Source organism: Panulirus ornatus, chromosome 48, assembly GCF_036320965.1.
Source record: "Panulirus ornatus isolate Po-2019 chromosome 48, ASM3632096v1, whole genome shotgun sequence".
NCBI lineage: Eukaryota > Metazoa > Arthropoda > Malacostraca > Decapoda > Palinuridae > Panulirus > Panulirus ornatus.
This window is the reverse complement of record NC_092271.1, coordinates 1,182,599-1,197,623: the sequence shown is the minus strand read 5'-3', so window position 1 is coordinate 1,197,623 and position 15,025 is coordinate 1,182,599. Positions and strand designations below refer to the sequence as shown.

At 41.7% G+C, this 15,025-nt stretch overlaps 1 pseudogene; it reads left to right on the top strand.

Moving 5' to 3' along the window:
- LOC139764050 (protein O-mannosyl-transferase TMTC1-like) overlaps nucleotides 1–14,814 on the top strand; it is a 571,510-nt pseudogene extending 556,696 nt beyond the window's left edge.
- The last annotated feature ends 211 nt before the right edge of the window (nucleotides 14,815–15,025 follow it).

Genomic DNA, 15,025 nt, shown 5'->3' with positions numbered 1-15,025 from the left:
ACTCAGGCACAACACCAATTAAGCACAACACCACTCAGGCACACCACCACTCAGGCACAGCACCACTCCAGCGCAACACCACTCAGGTATAACATCAGTCAGGACCTATGTCGATAATCTTTCCCTTTTAGTGTGGAATTCAAATTGCAGGATTTCGTTTACTATAAATCCTGGATACTCACATCTATCGAAATGATCGCCAGTCGATTTGTACTGTGTACTCATGACTAGCGTGTGTGTGTGTGTATGTGTGTGTGTGTGTGTGTGTGTGTGTGTGTGAGGGGAGGGCCTCCCCACCCATGTTCACTTCAGTGTGTGTGTATATAGGGACCTTAAGCTGTAGTTGTAGCTTAGGATAATAGCCTTTTAGTTAATCGGTAATCCAGGGGTAAGCTGTCTGCCTACGATCTTGATGGCCCGGATTCCATTGTTGGCCCAGCAGTGGTGTGTGCTCAAGCTGACTTACATGTGAACCTTATATGCTTATATATATATATATATATATATATATATATATATATATATATATATATATATATATATATATATATATATATATATATATATATAGTGAGTGGTGGGATGAAGAAGTAAGAGTATTAGTGAAAGAGAAGAGAGAGGCATTTGGACGATTTTTGCATGGAAAAAATGCAATTGAGTGGGAGATGTATAAAAGAAAGAGACAGGAGGTCAAGAGAAAGGTGCAAGAGGTGAAAAAAAGGGCAAATGAGAGTTGGGGTGAGAGAGTATCATTAAATTTTAGGGAGAATAAAAAGATGTTCTGGAAGGAGGTAAATAAAGTGCGTAAGACAAGGGAGCAAATGGGAACTTCAGTGAAGGGTGCAAATGGGGAGGTGATAACAAGTAGTGGTGATGTGAGAAGGAGATGGAGTGAGTATTTTGAAGGTTTGTTTAATGTGTTTGATGATAGAGTGGCAGATATAGGATGTTTTGGTCGAGGTGGTGTGCAAAGTGAGAGGGTTGGGGAAAATGATTTGATAAACAGAGAAGAGGTAGTGAAAGCTTTGCGGAAGATGAAAGCCAGCAAGGCAGCAGGTTTGGATGGTATTGCAGTGGAATTTATTAAAAAAGGGGGTGACTATATTGTTGACTGGTTGGTAAGGTTATTTAATGTATGTATGACTCATGGTGAGGTGCTTGAGGATTGGCGGAATGCGTGCATAGTGCCATTGTACAAAGGCAAAGGGGATAAGAGTGAGTGCTCAAATTACAGAGGTATAAGTTTGTTGAGTATTCCTGGTAAAGTATATGGGAGGGTATTGATTGAGAGGGTGAAGACATGTACAGAGCATCAGATTGGGGAAGAGCAGTGTGGTTTCAGAAGTGGTAGAGGATGTGTGGATCGGGTGTTTGCTTTGAAGAATGTATGTGAGAAATACTTAGAAAAGCAAATGGATTTGTATGTAGCATTTATGGATCTGGAGAAGGCATATGATAGAGTTGATAGAGATGCTCTGTGGAAGGTATTAAGAATATATGGTGTGGGAGGAAAGTTGTTAGAAGCAGTGAAAAGTTTTTATCGAGGATGTAAGGCATGTGTACGTGTAGGAAGAGAGGAAAGTGATTGGTTCTCAGTGAATGTAGGTTTGCGGCAGGGGTGTGTGATGTCTCCATGGTTGTTTAATTTGTTTATGGATGGGGTTGTTAGGGAGGTAAATGCAAGAGTTTTGGAAAGAGGGGCAAGTATGAAGTCTGTTGGGGATGAGAGAGCTTGGGAAGTGAGTCAGTTGTTGTTCGCTGATGATACAGCGCTGGTGGCTGATTCATGTGAGAAACTGCAGAAGCTGGTGACTGAGTTTGGTTAAGTGTGTGGAAGAAGAAAGTTAAGAGTAAATGTGAATAAGAGCAAGGTTATTAGGTACAGTAGGGTTGAGGGTCAAGTCAATTGGGAGGTGAGTTTGAAAGGAGAAAAACTGGAGGAAGTGAAGTGTTTTAGATATCTGGGAGTGGATCTGGCAGCGGATGGAACCATGGAAGCGGAAGTGGATCATAGGGTGGGGGAGGGGGCGAAAATTCTGGGAGCCTTGAAGAATGTGTGGAAGTCGAGAACATTATCTCGGAAAGCAAAAATGGGTATGTTTGAAGGAATAGTGGTTCCAACAATGTTGTATGGTTGCGAGGCGTGGGCTATGGATAGAGTAGTGCGCAGGAGGATGGATATGCTGGAAATGAGATGTTTGAGGACAATGTGTGGTGTGAGGTGGTTTGATCGAGTGAGTAACGTAAGGGTAAGAGAGATGTGTGGAAATAAAAAGAGCGTGGTTGAGAGAGCAGAAGAGGGTGTTTTGAAGTGGTTTGGGCACATGGAGAGAATGAGTGAGGAAAGATTGACCAAGAGGATATATGTGTCGGAGGTGGAGGGAACGAGGAGAGGAGGGAGACCAAATTGGAGGTGGAAAGATGGAGTGAAAAAGATTTTGTGTGATCGGGGCCTGAACATGCAGGAGGGTGAAAGGAGGGCAAGGAATAGAGTGAATTGGAGCGATGTGGTATACCGGGGTTGACGTGCTGTCAGTGGATTGAATCAAGGCATGTGAAGCGGCTGGGGTAAACCATGGAAAGCTGTGTAGGTGTGTATATTTGCGTGTGTGGACGTATGTATATACATGTGTATGGGGGTGGGTTGGGCCATTTCTTTCGTCTGTTTCCTTGCGCTACCTCGCAAACGCGGGAGACAGCGACAAAGTATAATAAAAAAAATATATATATATATATATATATATATATATATATATATATATATTGAAGCGGAAGTGGATCATAGGGAGGGGGAGGGGGCGAAAATTCTGGGAGCCTTGAAGAATGTGTGGAAGTCGAGAACATTATCTCGGAAAGCAAAAATGGGTATGTTTGAAGAAATAGTGGTTCCAACAATGTTGTATGGTTGCGAGGCGTGGGCTATGGATAGAGTTGTGCGCAGGAGGATGGATGTGCTGGAAATGAGATGTTTGAGGACAATGTGTGGTGTGAGGTGGTTTGATCGAGTAAGTAACGTAAGGGTAAGAGAGATGTGTGGAAATAAAAAGAGCGTGGTTGAGAGAGCAGAAGAGGGTGTTTTGAAATGGTTTGGGCACATGGAGAGAATGAGTGAGGAAAGATTGACCAAGAGGATATATGTGTCGGAGGTGGAGGGAACGAGGAGAAGAGGGAGACCAAATTGGAGGTGGAAAGATGGAGTGAAAAAGATTTTGTGTGATCGGGGCCTGAACATGCAGGAGGGTGAAAGGAGGGCAAGGAATAGAGTGAATTGGAGCGATGTGGTATACCGGGGTTGACGTGCTGTCAGTGGATTGAATCAAGGCATGTGAAGCGTCTGGGGTAAACCATGGAAAGCTGTGTAGGTATGTATATTTGCGTGTGTGGACGTAAGTATATACATGTGTATGGGGGTGGGTTGGGCCATTTCTTTCGTGTTTCCTTGCGCTACCTCGCAAACGCGGGAGACAGCGACAAAGCAAAAAAAAAAAAAAGAAAAATATATATATATATATTATACTTTGTCGCTGTCTCCCGTGTTAACAAAGTAGCGCAAGGCAACAGACTAAAGAATGGCCCAACCCACCCACATACCCGTGTATATACAGTACATACACGTACACACACACACACACACACACACACACACACACACACACACACGCACACATATACATACATATATATTTCAACGTATACATATATATACATATATACACATGTACATAATTCATACTTGCTGCATTTATTCAGTCCCATCGCCACCCCACAACACATGAAATGACAACCCCTCTCCCCTCGCATGCGCGCGAAGTAGCGCTAGGAAAAGACAACAAAGGCCACATTCGTTCACACTCAGTCTCTAGCTGTCATGTATAATGCACCGAAACCACAGCTCCCTTTCCAGGTCCAGGCCTCACAAAACTTTCCATGGTTTACCCCAGACGCTTCACATACCCTGGTTCAATCCACTGATAGCACGTCGACCCCGGTATACCACATCGTTCCAATTCACTCTATTCCTTGCACGTCTTTCACCCTTTTGCATGTTCAGACCCCGATCGCTTAAAATCTTTTCACTCCATCCTTCCACATCCAATTAGGTCTCCCAGTTTTCCTCGTTCCCTCCACATCTGAAACATAAATTCTCTTTGTCAATCTTTCCTCACTCATTCTCTCCATATGACCAAACCATTTCAAAACAACCTTCTTCTACTCTCTCAACCAAACTCTTTTTATTACCACACATCTCTCTTACCCTTTCATTACTTACTCGATCAAACCATCTCACACCACATATTGTCGTCAAACTATTCCTTCAAACATACCCAATTTTGCTTTCCGAGATAATGTTCTCGCCTTCCACACATTCAACGCTCCCAAACTTTCGTCCCCTCCCACACCTTGCGACTCACTTCCGCTTCCATGGTTCCATCCGCTGCCAAATCCACTCCCAGATATCTAAAACACTTCACTTCCTCCAGTTTTTCTCCATTCAAACTTTCCTCCATATTGACTTGTCCCTCAACCTTACTGTACCCAATAACCTTGCTCTTATTCATATTTCCTCTCAGCTTTCTTCTTTCACACACTTTACCAAACTCAGTCACCAGCTTCTGCAGTTCCTCACCCGAATCAGTCACCAGCGCTGTATCATCAGCGAACAACTGACTCACTTCCCAAGCCCTCTCATCCTCAACACACTGCATTCTTGCCCTCTCTCCAAAACTCTTGCATTCACCTTCCTAACAACCCCATTCCTAAACAAATTAAACAACCATGGAGACATCACGCACCCCAGCCTCAAACCGACATTCACTGAGAACCAATCACTTTCCTCTCTTCCTACTACACATGCCTTACATCCTCGATAAAACTTTTCACTGCTTCTAGCAACTTGCTTCCACACCATATATTCTTAATACCTTCCACAGGGGATCTCTATCAACTCTATCATATGCCTTCTCCAGATCCATAAATGCTACATACAAATCTGCTTTTCTAAGTATTTCTCAAATACATTCTTCAAGGCAAACACCTGATACACATCCGCGACCACCTCTGAAACCACACTGCTCTTCCCCAATCTGATGCTCTGTACATGCTTTCGCCCTCTCAATCAATACCCTCCAATATGAATAATTTCCTAGGAATACTCAACAAACTTATACCTCAGTAATCTGAGCACTCACCTTTATCCCCTTTGCCTTTGTCCAATGGCACCACGCATGCATTCCGCCAATCCTCAGGCATCTCACCATGAGTCATACATATATTAGACATCCTTACCAACAAGTCAACAAGACAGTCACCCACTTTCTTAATGAATTTCACTGCAATACCATCCAAACTCGCTGCCTTGCCGGCTTTCATCTTCCGCAAAGCTTTTACTACCTCTTCTCTGTTTACCAAATCATTCTCCCTGACCCTTTCACTTCGTACACCACCTCGACCAAAACATCCTATATCTGCCACTCTATCTTCTAACACATTCAACAAACCTTCAAAATACTCACTCCATCTCCTTCTCACATCACCACCACTTGTTACTACCTCCCCATTAGCCCCTTCACCGATGTTCCCATTTGCTCTCTTGCCTTACGCACTTTATTTACCTCCTTTCAAAACATCTTTTCATTCTCCCTAAAATTTAATGATACTCTCTCACCCCAATTCTCATTTGCCCTCTTTTTCACCTCTTTCACCTTTCTCTTGATATCCTGCCTCTCTATTTTATACATCTCCCAGTCGTTTGCACTATTTCCGTGCAAAGATCGTCCAAATGTCTCTCTCTTGTCTTTCACTAATAATCCTACTTCTTCATCCCACCACTCACTACCTTTTCTAATCTGCTTCGCTCCCACGCTTCTCATGCCATAAGCATCTTTTGCGCAAGCCATTACTGCTTACCTAAATACATCCCTTTCTTGTCCCACTTCCATTACGTTCTTTGCTCTCACCTTTTTTCCATTCTGCACTGTCTCTCCTGGCACTTCCTCACACAACTCTGCTTCCCAAGCATACTTACTCTCACCACTCTCTTCACTCCACTGTCCTCTCTTCTCTTCTGAAGACCACTACAAATCTTCACCTTTACCTCCACAAGATAATGATCAGACATCCGTCCAGTTGCACCTCTCAGCACATTAACATCCAAAAGTCTCTCTTTGACGTGCCTATCAATAATGCAATAACGCTCTCTGGCCATCTCTCCTACTTGTATACGTATACTTATGTACATCCCTTTTTAACTAGGTATTCCCAATCACCAGTCCTTTTCAGCACACAAATCTGCAAGCTCTTCATCACTTCCATTTACAACACTAAACAACCCATGTACACCAATTATTCCCTCAACTGCTACATTACTCACCTTTGCATTCAAATCACCCATCACTATAATCCGGTCTCGTGCATCAAAACCACTAACACACTCACTCATCAGCTACAAAAACACTTGCCTCTCATGATCTTTCTTCTCATGCCCATATACATATATATATATATATATATATATATATATATATATATATATATATATATATATATATATATATATATATATATATATATGTATATATATATACATATATATATATATTCTTGAGAGGAGGAGGGACGGAGGCGCAAATGTGCGAATGGCAGTGATGTGTGTGTGAGGAGGAGGAGGAGTAGGGAAAGCGATGGTGAGGCTGGGACTGGCTACACACCACAACGACCATTCTGGTACGACCATTTTGTGGGTCTGGATAGCATTACGGTTATATTACTATGTGTGATCCTCTTGTATAGTCCTGTTATCATTATCTTATCCGAATATTACAGCATAGAAGACTTAAAAAGGATGTTGCATGTTGAATTATGTTTTCATTATGTCTTGAGGCAAATGATTTTTTTTTTTTGAAAGAATATTTGACTAGACATTTAATGTGAATCACTGGGAAAACGGGTCTCACTTTCTGGAATTCTGCATAACTTTGAACTTTTCATGAATGTATGTATTGTACTGTGTTATGTGGTGTATGGGTGTATTATGTTGATCAACTCACATATCCTCATTTTTCTCCTCTGTTGTTCTGTTTCATGTGATAAACTATCACTTCTGATATTGTTCTCTGCGCAAGGTAAAAACAGAAAAAGTACGAGGTAATATGACACCAGACACAAAGATTTTTGAGAAATGCCCATTAATCATACCTCACGGTGTTTGCTTTCATGATATTGTAATATAGCGACTTCCAGCGACATAGTGTGTCACTTTCCGACATGAACATTATATTGATTTTATATTTCGATAAAGAACAAGTATATAATGAGGCTGTCATAATGCGGCTGTCATGATGGGGTTGTCATAATGGGGCTGTCATAATTGGTTTATCATAATGGGGCTGCCATAACTGGGTTTTGATAATGGGGTTTTCATGATGGGTTGTCATAATGGGATATCATAATGGGGTTGTCATGATTGGGTTGTCATGATGGGGTTGTCATGATTGTGTTATCATGATGGTGCTGTCATGATGTCATGATGTGATTGTCATGATAGAGTTGTTGTGATGGGGTTGTCATGATGTGGTTGCTATTATGAGGTTGTCATAATGGGGTTGTCATGATGGGGTTGTTATGATAGAGTTGTCATAATAGGGCTGTCATGATGGAGTTTTGAAAATAGGGTAGTCATGATGGGTTGTCATGATGGGGTTATCATGATGAGGCTGTCATAATGGAGTTGTCATGATGGGGATGTCATGATGGGCTTGTCATAATGGGGCTGTAATGATGGGGTTGTCATAATGGAGTTGTCATGATGAAGTTGTCATGATAGAGTTATCATAATGGGGTTGTCATGATGGGGTTATCATAAAGGGGTTGTCATGATAGGGTTGTCATGATGGAGTTGTCATAATGGGGATGTCATGATGGGGTTGTCATAATGGGCTTGTCATAATAGGGTTGTCATAATGGGGTTGTCATGGTGGGGTTGTCATGATAGGGTTATCATGATGGAGTTGTCATAATGGGTTTGTCATGATGGGGTTGTCATGATGGGGTTGTCATGATAGGGTTGTCATAATGGAATTTTGATAATAGGGTTTTCATGATGGATTGTCATAATGGAGTTGTCATGACAAGGTTCTCATGATTGGTTGTCATAATGGGGTTGTCATGACGGGGCTGTCATAATGGGGTTTTCATGATGGGTTGTCATGAAGGAGTGGTCATAATGGGGTTGTCATGATGGGGTTGTCATGATGGGGTTGTCATAATTGGGTTGTAATAATGGGGTTGTCATGATGGGGTTGTCATAATGGGGTTAACATGATGGGGTTGTCATGATGGGGTTGTCATGATGAGGTTGTCATGATGTGGTTGTCATAATAGAGTTGTCATAATGGGGTTGTCATGATGTGGTTGTCATAATAGAGTTGTCATAATGGGGTTGTCATGATGGGGTTATCATAATGGGATTGTCATGATATGGTTGTCAAGATGGGATTGTCATGATGGGGTTGTCATGATGGGGTTGTCCCGATTGGGTTGTCATGATGGAGTTATCATAATGGGATTGTCATGATAGGGTTGTCAAGATGGTATTGTCATGATGGGGTTGTCATGATGGGGTTGTCCCGATTGGGTTGTCATGATGGGGTTGTCCCGATTGGGTTGTCATGATGGGGCTGTTATGATGGGGGTGTAATGATGGGGTTGTCATGATGGAGTTGTCATGATGGGTTGTCATAATAGAGTTGTCATAATGGGGTTTTCATGATGGGGTTTTCATGATGGGGTTGTCATGATGGGGTTGTTATAATGGGGTTGTCATGATGGAGTTGTCTTGATAGGGTTGTCATAATGGGGGTTGTCATGACGAAGTTATCATGATGGGGTTGTCGTGATGGGGTTGTCATGATGGGGTTATCATAATGGGGTTGTCATGATGGGGTTATCATAATGGGGTTGTCATGATAGGGTTGTCATGATAGGGTTGTCATAATGGGGTTATAATGACGTGGTTGTCTTGATGGGGTTGTCATGATGGGGCTGTTATGATGAGGTTGTCATGATGGGGTTTTCATGATGATGTTGTCGTGATGGGTCGTCATAATGGAGTTGTCATAATGGGGTTGTTATAACGGAGTTATCATAATGGAGTTGTCATAATGGGGTTGTCATGATCGGGTTGTCATGATGGGGTTGTCATAATGGGGTTGTTATGATGGAGTTCTCATAATGGAGTTGTCTCGATAGGGTTGTCATGATGGGGGTTGTCATGACGAGTTTATCATGATGGGGTTGTCATGATGGGGTTGTCATGATGGAGTTGTCATAATAGAGTTGTCATAATAGGGTTGTCATGATGGGGTTATCATAATGGGGTTGTCATGGTGAGGTTGTCATGATGGAGTTGTCATAATAGAGTTATCATAATAGGGTTGTCATGATGGGGTTATCATAATGGGGCTGTCATGATAGGGTTATCATGATGGGGTTGTCATAATGGGTTGTCATGGTGGGGTTGTCTTGATGGGGTTGTCATGATGGGGCTGTTATGATGGGGCTGTAATGATGGGTTTGTCATGATGGAGTTGTCATGATGGGTTGTCATAATGGAGTTGTCATGATGGGGTTGTAATGATGGGGTTGTCATGATGGGTTGTCGTAATGGAGTTGTCATAATGGAGTTGTCATGATGGGGTTGTCATGATGGGGTTGTCGTGATGGGGTTGTCATGATGGGATTGTCATAATGGGGTTGTCATAATGGAGTTGTCATGATGGGGTTGTCATGATGGGGTTTTCATGATGGGATTGTCATAATGGGGTTGTCATAATGGAGTTGTCATGATGGGGTTGTGATGGGGTTTTCATGATGGGATTGTCATAATGGAGTTGTCATGATGGGGTTGTCATGATGGGGTTGTGATGGGGTTGTCATGATGGGGTTGTCATAATGGAGTTGTCATGATGGGGTTGTCATGATGGGGTTGTGATGGGGTTGTCATGATGGAATTGTCATAATGGAGTTGTCATGATGGGGTTGTCATGATGGGGTTGTCATGATCATTGTAGAGCTGTCTGACATTCACACTTCCCACACCCACCCAGACAACACAAGTCGGATGAATCATTTTGAAATTCATCGAAACCATTTGGGAAGATGAATATTGTACCCAAAGCAATCACAATCCATGTTCTCTCTCTCTCTCTCTCTCTCTCTCTCTCTCTCTCTCTCTCTCTCTCTCTCTCTCTCTCTCTCTCTCTCTCTCTCTCTCTCTCTCTGTGGCTGGAGGTAAATCTCAGACAAGCTTTAACAGAGGCCAGGCGAGCGGACAGATGTTTTGTTGCTCGCGTTAGAAATTGATAATCATAATGATAATAACATTATTATAACCCAACAACATAACATAACAACTGTCTCCCTGTGTATTATGTGCCAGACTGTCGTGAGGTGGTGTGTGTGTGTGTGTGTGTGTGTGTGTGTGTGTGTGTGTAATGTTCCTGCTGGTATAAACTTTATTCGTCGTCTGGAAAAATTTTGTCTTTTCTCTCTGTCGTGAACTCTGAATTGGTGGAATTATTAGGAATTCTGTTGTCTTTGGTAAAGGTACCACAATGATTAATAATCATCATCTTTAAATCATTAGGACAGATATCATTTACACTGGCATACATTAACTTAGATATACTGTGTCAAAGTATTTTCTTTTTTATCTAACTTTATTTCCTGCTCAAATTACAGAGGTATAAGTTTGTTGAGTATTCCTGGCAAATTATATGGGAGGGTATTGATTGAGAGGGTGAAGACATGGACAGAGCATCAGATTGGGGAAGAGCAGTGTGGTTTCAGAAGTGGTAGAGGATGTGTGGATCAGGTGTTTGCTTTGAAGAATGTATGTGAGAAATACTTAGAAAAGCAAATGGATTTGTATGTAGCATTTATGGATCTGGAGAAGGCATATGATAGAGTTGATAGAGATGCTCTGTGGAAGGTATTAAGAATATATGGTGTGGGAGGCAAGTTGTTAGAAGCAGTGAAAAGTTTTTATCGAGGATGTAAGGCATGTGTACGTGTAGGAAGAGAGGAAAGTGATTGGTTCTCAGTGAATGAAGGTTTGCGGCAGGGGTGTGTGATGTCTCCATGGTTGTTTAATTTGTTTATGGATGGGGTTGTTAGGGAGGTGAATGCAAGAGTTTTGGAAAGAGGGGCAAGTATGAAGTCTGTTGGGGATGAGAGAGCTTGGGAAGTGAGTCAGTTGTTGTTCGCTGATGATACAGCGCTGGTGGCTGATTCATGTGAGAAACTGCAGAAACTGGTGACTGAGTTTGGTAAAGTGTGTGAAAGAAGAAAGTTAAGAGTAAATGTGAATAAGAGCAAGGTTATTAGGTACAGTAGGGTTGAGGGTCAAGTCAATTGGGAGGTGAGTTTGAATGGAGAAAAACTGGAGGAAGTGAAGTGTTTTAGATATCTGGGAGTGGATCTGGCAGCGGATGGAACCATGGAAGCGGAAGTGGATCATCGGGTGAGGGAGGGGGCGAAAATTCTGGGAGCCTTGAAGAATGTGTGGAAGTCGAGAACATTATCTCGGAAAGCAAAAATGGGTATGTTTGAAGGAATAGTGGTTCCAACGATGTTGTATGGTTGCGAGGCGTGGACTATGGATAGAGTTGTGCGCAGGAGGATGGATGTGCTGGAAATGAGATGTTTGAGGACAATGTGTGGTGTGAGGTGGTTTGATCGAGTAAGTAACGTAAGGGTAAGAGAGATGTGTGGAAATAAAAAGAGCGTGGTTGAGAGAGCAGAAGAGGGTGTTTTGAAATGGTTTGGTCACTTTTAGAGAATGAGTGAGGAAAGATTGACCAAGAGGATATATGTGTCGGACTTGGAGGGAACGAGGAGAAGAGGGAGACCAAATTGGAGGTGGAAAGATGGAGTGAAAAAGATTTTGTGTGATCGGGGCCTGAACATGCAGGAGGGTGAAAGGAGGGCAAGGAATAGAGTGAATTGGAGCGATGTGGTATACCGGGGTTGACGTGCTGTCAGTGGATTGAATCAAGGTATGTGAAGCGTCTGGGGTAAACCATGGAAAGCTGTGTGGGTATGTATATTTGCGTGTGTGGACGTATGTATATACATGTGTATGGGGTGGGTTGGGCCATTTCTTTCGTCTGTTTCCTTGCGCTACCTCGCAAACGCGGGAGACAGCGACAAAGCAAAAAGAAAAAGAAGAAAGACTTTCCTTTTTTCATATTTTTTCCTTTTTTCATTTTTTTCATCTCTGAGCTGAGCAATCTCTCAATTTCAAATTTGGTGTCAACACTTCCACATTTATATTCTGTCCAATATGAACATTTCATTCAATATGAACATTTTATCCAATATGAACAGTTTATCCAATATGAACATTTTATCCAATATGAACATTTTATCCAATATGAACAGTTTATCCAATATGAACAGTTTATCCAATATGAACAGTTTATCCAATATGAACATTTTATCCAATATGAACAGTTTATCCAATATGAACAGTTTATCCAATATGAACAGTTTATCCAATATGAACAGTTTATCCAATATGAACAGTTTATCCAATATGAACAGTTTATCCAATATGAACATTTTATCCAATATGAACAGTTTATCCAATATGAACATTTCATCCAATATGAACAGTTTATCCAATATGAACAGTTTATCCAATATGAACAGTTTATCCAATATGAACATTTCATCCAATATGAACAGTTTATCCAATATGAACAGTTTATCCAATATGAACAGTTTATCCAATATGAACAGTTTATCCAATATGAACAGTTTATCTAAAACAAAGGAATGGTGTTGTTATCCGAGTGTTATTGTCGTTCATGATAACCACACGAAATTGGGTTTGGCTTCCGATACATATTGTTCCATTTTCCTCTCCGTCCTTCCCCATACATCATTATGTTCCAGTGACACTTTTCCTGACCTATTTCTGGTCTCGTTATCTGCTTCCTTCTTTTCTCTGTATTCGTAATGGCACTTGACGTCAGCTTCGATCACCCCATCTCAGTTCACAGTATCTCAGAGTGATGGAATACTTCGAAGTGCTTCATGTAACTGTTATTGATCCCTTGTGTTGCGTCCTACGTTTGTCATGTTCGAACACAATGGATGTAGTTTGTTTCTGTGTTGTATAACAAGAATACAGTTTCCCTTGATATAATAGTCACATATCTTCTCTCTGTTATCAAATCCTTTCGTTCATCAAAGTTATTCTTCGTTCTCACTTTTCTTTTTCGTTATCATATCCTTTTTTTCTTTTTTTCTATTTCTGCCATTTATCTTGTCTCTCCTCGTTAGTCTTCCATATTGTCATGTTCATAATTTTCCAGATCATGTGTAACCCTTCACCTTCACCACTTTGATATCATCGTGAGTACAGACAGCCCCCTCTACCTTCCTGTGGTGTCACATTATTTGTGCTGAGTCCAACCATCACATAACCTCACAAACCCACATCCTGTGTAGTATCCTTCTATCACGCTCCACATACAACAAAATCAATAGTGTTAATTTTTCTCTCTACAATACATTTTTTTTTTTTTCTAAGGGGAAATATTAGTTTTTTCATTAGCGTTTTACTACTTTTGTTTGAACTCTTTTTCAAAAATATATGACAAGTCGCCAACATGTTCGATAGCTCATCTGAACCACACGACTTTCATAACCTCACTTGTTCTTATCATCTCTGTCTTGACATCATGTGGTGACGTAGTGTCATCTGGGCTACAACACCTTGTTTCTCCTAACGTCACTATTCCCAAGCTAGTTTGTGCGAACTTGTTTACAAACCTGTTTACTCTAGTTTACAATGTGTCTAACAGTAACGTTGCAGCAATATCATATTTCCGTAAGGTCATACATATCAGTTGTTGTTCTCGTTGTCCATTTGCAGTTTCCATCCACTTAATAATTCAGTGCGAACCTTTCCACTCAGGTAATGGAACGTAGTAATGCATTTACTTCAATCAAGCGTTTCCCTGGATGTGTGTGGTGCTGTCGTCAGCAGTCTACAACCCGGGTTTAACATTTGTTTATGTTTACACAGCTGATTACCTCCATTTAGATTTGCAAATTTCAAAAGTTTACAAGTTTTTCAGCCACTTAAGGTTTATTGTGAGACGTATATCATGAAGGTTTTCTATATTTCCTGAATCAGGAGAATTCATTTTCTTGAGAATTTTCACAATATTCATTTGAATATTTTAATGTTTTGTTAGTGGTGCAACAAGATCTTAATTTCACCTAACAACATTTTTGATGACTGTTACTTTGCTGTTTGAAGAGTTTTACCCTAGCACTGCAGTTGTCATCCACTCGTCTTAGTGGGAGAGAGAGAGAGAGAGAGAGAGAGAGAGAGAGAGAGAGAGAGAGAGAGAGAGAGAGACTCTGACTCACTAACTTAACCCTCACCTTCCTCTCCCCAGGGTGACTATACTTTAGCCTGGAGACACTACCTGACAGCACACGGCCAGGAGCCCTCCAACGCCCTCCTGCTGGAGAACATGGAGAAGCTGCGGCGGGCTCAACACCTCCAGGCCACCACCGGTATCCCACACTGCCTCAACCTGTCCTGATAGTCATGGTGTGGGCCATACTGGAGCTGGATCCAAACCCACCCATACGGTCCCACGTTAAGGAAGTCGCTGCCGGAGTTGAGGCGATGCAGCGAGTGACTCCAGAAGATTAGAACCATTAGGGTAACATAGGATGCAGAATGATGCTCTCTCTCTCTCTCTCTCTCTCTCTCTCTCTCTCTCTCTCTCTCTCTCCTAATCATCTTTAGCCCATAGCAGCTTATCAGGAGAGGTTGGAGGTTATCTTAATAACCCATTATAATCAAAGACAGAGACTGTAGCACCTTCCAGACACACAGTCAAGCTGGGATGATAGTCTGCCTGCACAGTGTGTGTCTCTAGCATGGTTTTCTCCCACTTATCCCCAGTGTCACAACAGGAAGTGTCATACATTACGCCTTTCC